Below are 13555 nucleotides of genomic sequence, written 5' to 3'. Positions count from 1 at the left end.
ACGGGACCAGGATTTGTCACGCCGACGAGGACTCAACGATCGCAATCATCTCCGCTGCGTTATTTCCCGTCTTATCGACGCTGCCGAGATTTCCCAGACGACGCGGCGCGGTTTCCGTGTCTCGCGTCTTGCCGCTAATCAACAAAGTTAATTTGTTCCCCTCCGCCGCCGCACTTATTTTTGTGAACGTTGGCTCCGCGGCAGCGCGCCATTTCTGCTGCCGCCTGCTAACTAGCCAAAAAAAAAAAAAAGCAAAATCCCCGGCGGTTTATCAGATGGGCAAAGCCGGCTTATTACACGGCGGCGTTCTTATCTGTCGTATTTGCGCTGCGGTGCTTACAAATGGGACTTAGTCTATCTGGCGGGGAGCTGATGAAGGGGGAAATGAAATTATTGCGATTACATCTGACCCATATGCTTCGCTGCCGCCTCTCTGTGTGTGTGTGCGCTTTATCGTCTCACACACACACACACACACACACACGCACACACACACACACACGCACACACACGCACACGCACAGAGCGATGGATGATGGCGGCGGTGACGCTTGGCCCCGAGAAGACGGCTAACAATATAAGAGGCACTTTTCTTGAAATTTGCTAACATTCCGTTGAACGTCTCTTCCTCTCACTTCTCGTCCGCGTCCTTCTGGGCGCAGCCGGCAACGAAACAAGGCGCTGTTAGCAACAATGAAGCTCTTCAAACACGTCGAATTACGTCATGAAAGACGTTCAGCTTCTGTGACTGGACCGTTTGGGTTGTCTCATGCTCGGAGGCTCGATGACAAAGTGCATGTCAACATATGCGCTAGCTGGAAGCTAACTGACATGATCACGTACCACGCACACGCTAGCAATTAGCGATTTTACACGCCGATTTCAAACACCTCTAAATATGACCATTTAGATTCCACTGTTCCATTCACACAGCTGATATAAACACTTTGTAGGGCTCAACAAGGGACAGGAGCGGCACATTCAACATCTTCATGACAGTAGACTACTAACAAATGTTGTTGGGTTTCTACTCTGGCAGCAGGTTTCACTTAGCAAATAACTACAGAGCATTAAACAATATTAACCCCACAACATTCAGAATAAAAGTGCAAAACTATTTTCATGTAATATTTTCCCGCGACCTGCTGAAATCTTAGCGGCACGGCCCAAACATGAACGGTTCCACTCTTTTGTGCTGCAAAACGGCAGTCGTTAAGATTCGACGACCGTATCTAATGTTAAGTGTCTATGTAAGTTTATAACTGTGATGCTGACACGCTTACTGTTGACATGCTAGCAATGCTAACACTCTAACGGTTAGCATACTAACACCTAACATGAAAACTCTACGTGTCTATGTAAGATTAAACCTATGAAAGTGGTAAAAATGCTAACATGCAAACATCAGCATGTTAACAACACGAACACGCTAATGGTTAGCATGCTAACACCTAACATGAAAAAGCTAAGTGTCGATATAAGTTTAAACCTATGAAAATGGTGAAAATGTGGTTAAGAGGCTAACATGCTAACTGTTAGCATGCCAGCAATGCTAACACGCAAACGGTTACCATGCTAACAACTAACATGAAAACGCTACACGTCTATTTAAGTTTAAACCTATGAAAATGGTGAAAATGCTAACATGCAAACATTAGAATGATAACAGTGCTAACGTTGGTATGCTAACACCTAACATAAAAAAGCTAAGTGTCGATGTAGGTTTACACCTGTGAACATGGGAAAAATGTGGTTAAGATGCTAACCCTCGTCCGTTAGCGTGTTAGCAATGCTAACACACTAACGGTTACCACGCTGACACATAACATGAAAACGCTAAGCGTCTATGAAAGTTTAAATCTATGGTAAATGATAAAATTGTTAACATGATACTGTAACATTAGCATGCTATCAATGCTAACATGAAAATGGTAAGTATCAATGTAAGTTAATAACTGTGAAAATGGTTAAGATGCTACCATGCTAAGCGTTACCATGCTAGCAATGTTAACACCTAACATGAAAACGCTAAGCGTCTATGTAAGTTTAAACCTATGAAAATGGTAAAAATGCTAAAATGCTAACATTAGCATGGTAACACCTAACATAAAACACCAAGTGTCAATGAAAGTTTATAACTGTGAAAATAATTAAGATGCCAACATTAGCATGCTTGTAGTTGAAAAAATAAGCATGACTTTAAATGTGTTAAAACTGAATAAGGATGGAACAAAGTCATGGGGGCTGGACTGAATAAATGGGGCGCTCCATCCAACAGAATTGACTGTGTATGAATAATAAGTATAAGCACAGTGGTAAGTGCAGTGCAGAAGGAGAAGAAAGAAAAGGTTTGTGTGGAATTTGAATAATAAAGTGTGATTGTCTAGTAGAATCCGTCCATCCAGACCAGCTTCTTCTTTGCACATGTCGTGCTTTACGACGGCGGCAATTTATTTATCCCATCATTAAGATGCATGGGGGGGCACTGATGGTAAACGGCCCCCGCGCAGCTCATCTGCGTAATGCGCGGCTAACCCCGCGCTATTAGCCCAATCCAGGGACTCTTGCACGCACGGAATGTTTATTGCAAAAGGCGTGGATGCTTTATGATGCACATAAACACGCCATATGATCCTTAACTCCCTCGGTGGGCATGCCGGTGCGCACCGCAATGATGACGAATGCGAGCCTGCGAGGTGCCCGGGTGCTGCTGGGTAGACGGCGGGCCAAGCGCAGTGAGTGGATAACTGCATCCAGGCCTGGTTTTCACTTAACAGCGGCACTCGTGTGATGCTAAGCCAGTACGTTCTTACTGTAAATGGCCGCTACTGCCTCGTATGGAACGTGAGGGTATAGCATATAGCCTGTCGTAACTTCCCCTGACCTCACTTGTAAACAAACGAGACATTTTGCATGCTAGCTGTACCAAATTCTCTGCGAAGAGGGGAAAAAAAACCATCGCGCACACAAAAAACCTTATCAGCCACCGCAGCATTTGAAAAGTGCAAAATGTTTGCCAGAGACCTCCGGGGCATCACACCGGCTGCTTGGAGCGTGTGCCCGAAAACAGCGCACCTTGCTGGGCCACGTCTGGTGGCTCCTCCCGCTCTATACTGTGGTTCTCCTGACCTCCGTAGCGGCACACCGGCTGATCGGAACGTGTCTGAATACAGTGCACCTTGCTGGGCCACGGCAGGTGGCTCCTCCCCCTCTATACTCTGGTTCTCCTGGTAGTAGTGATGTGGTAGAAGTAATGTCATCATATTTCATGAGGACTAATCAACAGGTAGTTGCTCAAATCCTAATTTGTTCCAGTCCTTCTTAGGTCCAGGTGTGCACAAACTACACTTTCATCAAAATTTTAAAAGTAGAAAAAAGTTAGCGGATATCGGCACCATACGGGTCTTGAAAAAAAGATATGCATCTCTAGTGCTAAAAGTAAAATGTGTTTATCAGCACCAAAATCATTTCCCTCACTCGTTTGCTCCACGTTTGAGAGAAGAGGCGCTCAAACGCTCGCTTTTCATGAAGGACGAACCTCCTACCCCAGGCTTCGCTACACATCTTAAACTGCAGCTCTGCCAACGATCCTGTTGCTCAGCTAGAGACGCGGGCAGTTTGGTGGTGTTGCGAATAGGCTAACCTAGCAGGATGTCTCATGTTAGCATCACATATGCTAGTGTCGTAGTATGTGATGTGTGGCATACACTACGCATGGCATACACTACGCATGGCATACACTACGTATGGCATACACTACGTATGGCATACACTACGTATGGCATACACTACGCATGGCATACACTACGTATGGCATACACTACGTATGGCAACGCAGGCTGATTGGCGGCGGTAATAAAGATTAAAAAAGTATATTAGCTGAGATGAATGCCTGCATTAGAGATGGGGGGCTGCACTTTAAGCAGCTGGAGGAAGGTTGCTGAGGGGGTGGGTGGGCGTGGTTTCATGTGTGTGTGTGTGTGTGTGTGTGTGTGTGTGTGTGTGTGTCATCTATATGTCAGAGCATCTGGCAGCACTAAAAAACACATCTACTTAATATTTTATTAACTCTATTGTGTGTGTGTGTGTGTGGTGGTGATGGGGGGTGGGGGGGGTCAGACGGTGTCACCCTCTACCAGAAAATGGAGGATCATCATCATCATCATCATCATCATCATGTATCTCCAGCCCGTTTGTTCCCGTGCTTGGAAGGCTTCAGCATCCAACATGATGATGGATCATTACGTACATTTTTATTTGTATTTTTACAAATGATCTCATCGAAAAGGCTTTGTAAGACATGCTAGCATACACAAAGTACACGAATACACGCCACACGCACGCCATCACAGTTTTGACGTATGGACAATGAGATGCCACAAGTCCCGCCCACATTGCGCTTGACGGCCGCCATGTTTTTCTGGCAATCTTGGCCACGTTTGACGCACACGTGCGTGTCAGTCCCCTGGGGGGGTGTACCAAACACGGCGTAAAGTTGCAAAGGGTTTTGTGTGGAACTGTGGGAGAAATTTCAAGTCAATCCGACTTACGGGGTTTAATAACAGCGGCGGCGTGATGTGATGATGCAAGCAACACGGCAGGGGTGCGCATTTTGTCACTTTTCCATCAAACACCGAATGATGGATTTTACGGCGCGTAGCGAAGCCTGCTTTTTTTGTGTGTCCAAGTCGTCCCCCGTCAAGCGGCGGGCGTGAACGCAAAGCAGCGCTTCTTCGGAGCGGAAGAGTTAGCTTCCGCATGCAAACACACACACCGGGATGGGCACCTACCAACCCCCCCCCCCACGTTTGTGCCAGATGTGCGGGCCTGCTTTACGAGGTGGTGCCAACGTGATGGAGAGGCGCACGCCATTAATCTCCTCCTTGGGGGGGGGGGGGGGGGGGGGGGGGGGGCTAGAGTGCAGCAGCAGCAGTGGGCCCCTCCCGGCTTCGCACACCGTCCCATCAATCGTCCCATCTGCCACCTCGTAAAGCCCCACCTCAACACTTTCTTACTTGACTTCAACTCCCAGCTTCATGAATCCTATTCATGCTCACAGGGAAATATGAAGGAAATATGAAGGAAATATGAAGGAAATATGAAGGAAATATGAAGATGTGACATGAAAACAAGACATAAACACACATTTTTATTTACTTCATGTCATTTAATGCAGGACCTAATATAAGCAATAACATCCATAAGAATTGTCGTTCAAAATAAATAATAAAGTATGAAATAAAAATAAAAATACATATTATTATAGATATATACTGTATATATATATATTTCATATATACTGTATATTTAACAATAATATTTATACAAATCCACGAATTACTCTAATTTATAGTATTAGATGTAATCAATAGAATTATAAAATATATTAAATATCATACTTATAATACATGTAATAGTATATGATATTACATATAAATTATAATCTCTATGTTTTACATCATATAATAAATGAATGTATTCAATACACAGTATACATGCAAACATATAAACACACTACATTTAAAAGATCTTTTTTTTAGACGTGGTGGGAGGGGACAGGACCATCGCGATGAAAGCGTGCAGGAGCTGCCGGGCGCATGCAGGAAGTCGCAAGCCCTGCTTGGCCATCGGGACCGACCGCAGCTGGTAGCTTCTCTCTTTCAAATGTTTTGTTTTATTCGGCTATCCTGACAAACAAACAGGAAATGTCTTTCTGATTAAAATTCCGACACATGCGTGGAAAGAAATGAAGGAAGGTTTGGACGGCTCGCTCGGTGACAGCATGGTCTCATTTGCATAATTCACCGTGACGTCATTTTTATGAAAAATGAGCAAAAAATATGAAAAACAAAACAAATGTTTAGAAATACAAAATGAACTTTCTTCTCTTGCTTCTTTTTGTTGTTTTTTTTAAATGTCACAAACAAGACGGAGCCACCTGCGATTGCTTTTAGACGGGAGAAGATTGTGACTAATTCCACCTGCGGAGGCTAAACAACAACTCACTAGCTCAGGGGTCGGCAACCTTTACCATCAAAAGAGCCATTTTGCCTCCTCTTCCAGTAAAAAAAAAAACACTCCACTGCTTCCAAACTTGTAAAAATGGTCATCTTTTTCAAATGTTACCTGTTACAAGCACATCATTCAACAAACACAAGTGCGCCAACATGTGTAGGCGTACCCTGAAATAATATAAACACTTAACTCTGTGAGTCTTGCTGAGTGGGTCCCATATGTGGTTCCCATATTTCCTGTTTATTTTTTAATTCGGGGAATAGATGTGACTTCTTTCATGTGTGACGATTCTTTCAAGTATTGTCCATCTCACGTGCAGCCCAGTGTTGCCGACATGGCGATTTTTCTCGCTAAATCTGCCGACTTTCCAAACCCTCTTGCTGACTAATTTTCTCAAAAGCGACTAGCGACAAATGTAAAGACTTTTCTTGACGTCGTTGGGAGACTTTTCTGGTATTTGGAGACGTGAAAGTGAAAGCACATACTGTATTGCTGTGAGCGGTGAGCGGCACACGGTCTGCCTCTCCTGGAGTCACCACATGACGATGAGGCTCCGAGCACGTACAGTAGCTGCGGCGCGCTCTCCTTATAGCGTACATGCTCTCGTTAATTACACGGTTTTATTTCACGGCGCAGTAACTTGCTTCAGACCCAACTCAAAACTCCCTCGCCTTTTTTTTCGCCTCGCGCATACACTAGCGTACCTCCCCCTCACTTGCTCATCCAATCAGCAGTCAGAACGCAGTCTCGATGCATTCACGGACTTGCGGTGAGTCGGATATATCACATCCGTTTCGAAAACGCACATTTGCCCTACTTGGGGCTGCAAGGAGGAGGCGGAAGAGTTGCCGACCCCTGCACTAACCTAACAACTCACCGGATGCCAAGAAAAAATCACTTTTCATCTCCAATAAACAAACACCCGACCGCACAGCCAAGGTCAACTTCCTTTTCACACTCCAACTTTGGGATTGTGTCTTTTCTTCTGTGATGATGATGATGATGATGCACTCTTCAGGTCCCGAGACCCCCCACTGAGCACCTGGGCTCCTCACAGTTTCCTCCTGGGGTTTCCCCAGATGGGCCCGGAGACAACACACCCGTCTCTGGAGCGCCATCGCTGGCACGGCAGCCGCCTTGGCAAGGCCGCCATGGACACCCAGGACAAAAGTAGAACTTTTTAGAGGTCACAGCCTCGCACCCGCCAAGAAGACCGTCAATGACGCTCTAAAGCAAGGGTGTCCAAAGTGCAGCCCGGGGGCCAGTCAAGATTGGAGATTGAAGAGTTGTATTGTCATGTGCGCAGGAAAACAGGCGGTTGTACCAAGCAATGAAATTCTTCTTCTGTTCATTCTGCTTGTTCGGCTGTATTTGTATCAGGACATGACACATCGTAAAGTAATGATCCAACTCAACATTTATTTTTAAAAACAGCAAAAATGAAAAAAAAAGGACTGGCAATTTAACAAGATTAAAGATAAAATATGAAGATATTATTAGCATAAAGGTGAAATGTATATACAGTACATCTATATCTATATCTATATCTATATCTATATCTATATCTATATCTATATCTATATCTACGTATATCTATATCTATATCTATATCTATGTATGTGTGTCATCATATGAGAAACAAACCAAACAAAGAGCAATTTTTGGAAACGTTATGGTAATAAAGCCAAAATATTAGGAGAGTAAGGTCAGAATATCGCAACAAAAAAAATGTACACGGAGAAAGTTGTAATGTGAGGAGAAAAAGCTCATATGAATAAAAAACGACATAGGTTGCTTTACAACAGGGGTCAAGAGAGCCATGGAAGCCACTTAGTTGGAAACGTATTTCCGTGAGAGCCAAATCATATTTTCTCAACATGGAATACAATTCCAATAAATGCGTGCATTTTTAATAAAGAACAACAATTTTAGAATAAGTATCTGAATGTATTCTTTTTCTAAACATTGCGATACTGAAGCTATCCAATAATAAATCAAACACTTTTTCCCATAAATGTGACTTCTGGTGCTGCATGTGTTGTTTGCACCGCACTGCATCTTTCTTTCTTTTCGCCATCTTCTTCGCCAAAAGGCTTTGTGCTGCAGAATGAGCTAGCTGAGTATTTGATTTTTGATTGAAAGGAGGGAATTTTACTTCTAGACTTGTCAATGAGCCGGGTAGTAATAATGGAGTTTGGCTATCTAACCTGGAAACTGTTGTAAGGACAGCTGGCTGCGGCTTTGGCCAACCACATTGCAATAGAAATGGAGGGATTCACATGCTTAAGCGTGTTTTATATTTTTAACACTGTGATTTCTGTAATGTTTTACTTTAGAATGTCAGCAAAAGCCGTAGGTTCCCTACCCCTGCTTTAAAAGAATGTAATAACAAAACTTTTAGCAAACGTACGTGCCGTGTCTTAGCATTCTTTACTCGCCTATTCATGAATAGCAGTGCTTTTGGACAATAGAACATAAAAACAACGATAAAAGTCTGACAGCGGCGACTCATAACCGTCACGAGCGCAGCGTGGAGCGTGGAAAATGGCCAAATAAGAAATAAATATCACAGACGACGGTGACAGATAGCTTCAGCCGCCTGTGGAGTCCATTTCATAAGTACGTACGTGGCTGTGCGTCATGAGGGTAGCTAGCTGGCTAGCTACCACGCCTCCCAAATTCAAGAAATGTTTTTTCCTCTCTAAGACACCAGTTAGCACACAAATCTTCCTCATGATCAAATATGGGAGATCTAAAACGAACACAAACTAACACCTACCGTTTAATGGTGCCCACAAGGTATGCTGGGTAATCCAGTGGCAACCCCCGCCCCCCCGATGCTACAATATGGACAATAAACCACTGAATATGAAGCGCGTGTGAATGCCCCAGCTTGTTTACTCCACATGCGTTCAATCAAGCCACCCAGCATGATCGCTGCAAGGAAAAAGCTCCCTTCTGACTATTCGGACTATTTCCCGTGTGACTCAAACGCACCACATTAGCATTGCAAGCCGTGTCGCAGCGATCATTTTCAACAGAAATCATTTGGAAACATCCAGCGGGTCGTAGTTTGCCCACAAGGCCAAATTCTGCTCCACGTGTACACGCTATGCTTCCGCTCCACGGCTAGCATCAAACATGGCGTCTTACCCACCCGACACGCAACAACTGCACGGTTAAAAGATGACAAAACCTCCCTCAAGGTTTCTTCTTCCATTTCTGAGCAAGCGCTCGTGAAGGAGTGATAATGAAAGGCGTCTAATACGCTGGGGCGACGCTCTGCACTGTGAAACAGGCGGCATACGGAGCAGCCACACAACGGTAAACATTCCACCGACGACACCGAACGTGAACGGGGCCGTGGCAAAAACACGCCAGGCACACAGGCGCCAAACGCCGCTGAAAATATTTTACTACCACACTCACAAACGCTCACAATTAAAGTGTCAAATCGCCAAATTTAAGATGACAAAAACACACAAGTGCCAAGTGATGAAATTTAACTGAAAAGCAAATTGGACCCATTGGTGCCAAGTGGTGCCATCTAAAAATTTAAGAGGAATTCTTTGTCATTTGTACAAAAATTTTTTTAAAAATTGAAGCCACCAAACCACATTGAAATGATGGCAAAATCTAGAGTTTTTGTGACAAAACAGCACCGTACTGTACGTCCGCCATATTGCTTACTGAATCCAACAGGAGTACCGCGAAGCGAGCGGCTATGAAGAGTGGCTATGTTTTGGTCGCAGTTTGTCGGTAAATTGGTGAAATGTCACTTAAATGGCCTGAGCACCAAACCGCATAGAAATTATTGTCAAATCTAGAGTTTTGTGTGACAAAATAAACAGTTTTCATCACTTTATGTCCACCGTATTGCATTCTGTGTCCAATGGGAATCAAACAAGGCGTGCGGGTATGTTTTGGTCACCGTGGGTTGGTTAGTTGGTTAGCCGAATTACATAAAAACGGTGGGAAAGCGTGCAGATGAAAGGATTTACTGCAGAGTGAATGTGGGGCGAGCCCCAGCATCAACATCAATATGACAGCATTCATGAAGCAGGAGATGCTTCACGTATTTTTACACTCATGTGCCAGTCAGCAATATGGAAATGTTAGCTAAAACATTGCCTGTGCAATTAATCTGTCCAACCACCAAACCGCATTGAAAATGCGGCAAAAGCAAATGTTTTTGTGAGAAAAGATACTGTTTTTGGCGTTGTACCTCCACCATATCGGATGCTGTGTCCAATGGGACTCAAGCGAGGCGTGCGACAATGTTTGGGTTGCTTTTTGTTGGTTAGCCGCTTAGCACAATGACATAAAAACTGCAATAAAAGGTGCAGATCAAAGGATTATTGCGACGTAAAGTGGCGTGAAGCTAGCCTAGCTATCTCCTGGTGAAATATGTGGCATCCCGCCACCTGCAGGTGATCATCCACCTGTGTCACAATGCTGGTTTTCTCTGCCCCCCCGTCCCCCGCCCAGCCATGGCTGTGTGATTGATTCGACAGTTTAGAAGAGCGACAGAGGTCACCAAGCTTGGAGATTGCTTTAGCCCTTCCTGCTCCTCCTCTTGCTTTTGCTTTTTTGTTTCCGTTCTGGCTTTCTCCCCACCTGGAGTGTCGTGAACCCTGTCCACGCTCCAACATCGAATTATATCTGGGACGTGTAAACGGATTCATATTCATGAAGGCACAGATGCTGAATTAACAACCTGGAGGGGGGAAGGAGGATGCCGGAGGAGAGGACATGTTAGGTGACCAAAATGCGGCCCCGGGAGACACTGGCGACCCATTGTTACATTTTTATTGGCCCACGTCAGAGTTTCCAGATCTAAAAGAACCTCACCAAATTTATACATGCACTGAGAAGAAAAACAAAGAGAAAAAAAGGCCTCAATGTTATAGATTTAGGAATGTAAATACATTTTAAATTCATGAATTCAATGGATTTCAAATTAAACTACATTTTTTTAGAAGTCCCAAAAATTTAATAAATAAAAAAAAATTGTAGATAAAAAAAATGTATTCAACAAATTTTTTGTTGGTCACAAGTATTTGTTTATCAAAATCATAGGTTGAAAAATGTATAAAAACAAATGTTTTAAAGTCACAAATATTTGTCAATTTATTAAAATTGGAGGCTGAAACATTTATAAAACAACATTTCTGAAAGTCACAAATAAATGACTGTAGACTGAAAAATGTATAAACTCAATTTTATGAAAAGTCACAAATATTTGTTCATTTACTAAAATTGTCGGTTGAAAAATGTGTAAAACAACAATTTTTAAAGTCACAAATATTGAAATGATTACAATTCTAGTTGAAAAATGTATAAACAATACATTTTTAAAAGTCACCAATATTTGTTCACGTATTCAAAATGCAGTTTGAAAAAAGACATTCATAAATAACATGTAATCTCCATTTACATTTGAACAGTCAAAAACATATCTATTTTTGTTCCTAAAAATCAGGAACACTTGATGAATTCATTGAAATAATGGATGACACAACTATTTAAAAAATTAGGTCAATAATTATAAATGTAGACTGAAAGATCAGGCTCGACTCTAAAGTTTGTCCAACTAAATACTTGAGAAAATGCTTTTATTTTTGATAATAAGTGGGTGATGTATTAGTAACAAAATGATGCCACATCATTTGATAGAAATGAAAATGATCACCCTATAGAGGGGGGAAATCAAAGACACCCCAAAAATGAAAGTGAAAAAATGATGCAGCACACTGGTCCATTTTGCTAAAATGTCATTGTAGCAACTCAAAATGATTCTCAGTAGTTTGTGTGGCCCCCACGTGCTTGTACGCATGCCTGACAACGTGGGGGCATGCTCCTAATGAGACTACGGATGGTGTCCTGGGGGATTTCCTCCCAGATCTGGACCAGGGCATAACTGCGGTACCTGGACGCATGGAGGAGATTCCAGGAGACAGGTAGTTACTCCAGGAGAGCTGGACAGGGCCGTAGAAGGTCCTTCAACCCTCAGCAGGATCGGTATCTGCTCCTTTGTGCAAGGAGGAACAGGATGAGCACTGCCAGAGCCCTACAAAATGACCTCCAGCAGGCCACTGGTGTGAATGTTTCTGACCAAACAATCAGAAACAGGCTCCATGAGGGTGGCCTGAGGGCTCGACGTCCTGTAGTGGGCCCTGTGCTCACTGCCCAGCACCGTAGAGCTCCATTGGCATTTGCCATAGACCACCAGCATTGGCAACTACACCACTGGTGCCCTGTGCTCTTCCCTGATGAGAGCAAGTTCAACCTGAGCACATGCGACAGACGTGAAAGGGTCTGGAGATGCCGTGGAGAACGTTATGCTGCCTGCAACATCATTCAGCATGACCGGTTTGGTGGTGGGTCAGTGATGGTCTGGGGAGGCATATCCCTGGAAGGACGCACAGACCTCTACAGGTTAGATAACGGCACTCTGACTGCTATTAGGTATCGGGATGAAATCCTTGGACCCATTGTCAGAACCTACGCTGGTGCAGTGGGACCTGGGTTCCTCCTGGTCCACGACAATGCCCGACCTCATGTGGCTAGTGTATGCAGGTAGTTCCTGGAGGATGAAGGAATTGATACCATTGACTGGCCCCCACGTTCACCTGACCTAAACCCAATAGAACACCTCTGGGACATTATGTTTAGGTCCATCCGGCGCCGCCAGGTTGCTCCTCAGACTGTCCAGGAGCTCATTGATGCCCTGGTCCAGATCTGGGAGGAGATCCCCCAGGACACCATCCGTAGTCTCATTAGGAGCATGCCCCCACGTTGTCAGGCATGCGTACAAGCACGTGGGGGCCACACAAACTACTGAGAATCATTTTGAGTTGCTACAATGACATTTGAGCAAAATGGACCAGTCTGCTGCATCATTTTTTCACTTTCATTTTTGGGGTGTCTTTGATTTCCCCCCTCTATAGGGTGATCATTTTCATTTCTATCAAATGATGTGGCATCATTTTGTTACTAATACATCACCCACTTATTATCAGGAAACATATTCAACATCATTTTTCCCCCAGTTTAGATCTGATGTGTTCCTCTCATTTTTTTTGAGCAATATATATATATAGTATTTTATCTTGTTTGTTTGTATTTAGTTTGGTATTTTCTTTTAAGTGCTTTCAACTTCATGATGGGGGAAAAAAAGGGTGTATACTGTACTTCCATTTTTCTTTTTTCTTTTGGACACCTCTGCTTTAGGTGACTGGAAGCAAAAGAAGTGAATAGTAATATTAAAAATGAATAATGGATGTAGTGGGGGGTGGGGGTGTTGGGGGGCACCAGGAGATGTTTCTCAAGTGGTCACATAAGGTGGAGGTGACAAACCGCTCACCTGAGATACCATCCATCCATCTTGAAGTGGACATAAGTGACAAACAAAAAGTAAAGCTGCGAGCGTGGTGGCGGTGGTGCCTCGGCGTGGTGGGAACTCCCGGGTGTTGGTGGTGTAAGGGGTTGGGGGGGTTGCAGTGGTGCATGGAAGAACAGATGGCCGCTCCCCGACGTG

Source organism: Dunckerocampus dactyliophorus, chromosome 20, assembly GCF_027744805.1.
Source record: "Dunckerocampus dactyliophorus isolate RoL2022-P2 chromosome 20, RoL_Ddac_1.1, whole genome shotgun sequence".
NCBI classification, from domain to species: Eukaryota; Metazoa; Chordata; class Actinopteri; order Syngnathiformes; family Syngnathidae; genus Dunckerocampus; species Dunckerocampus dactyliophorus.
This window is presented reverse-complemented; position numbering follows the sequence as displayed.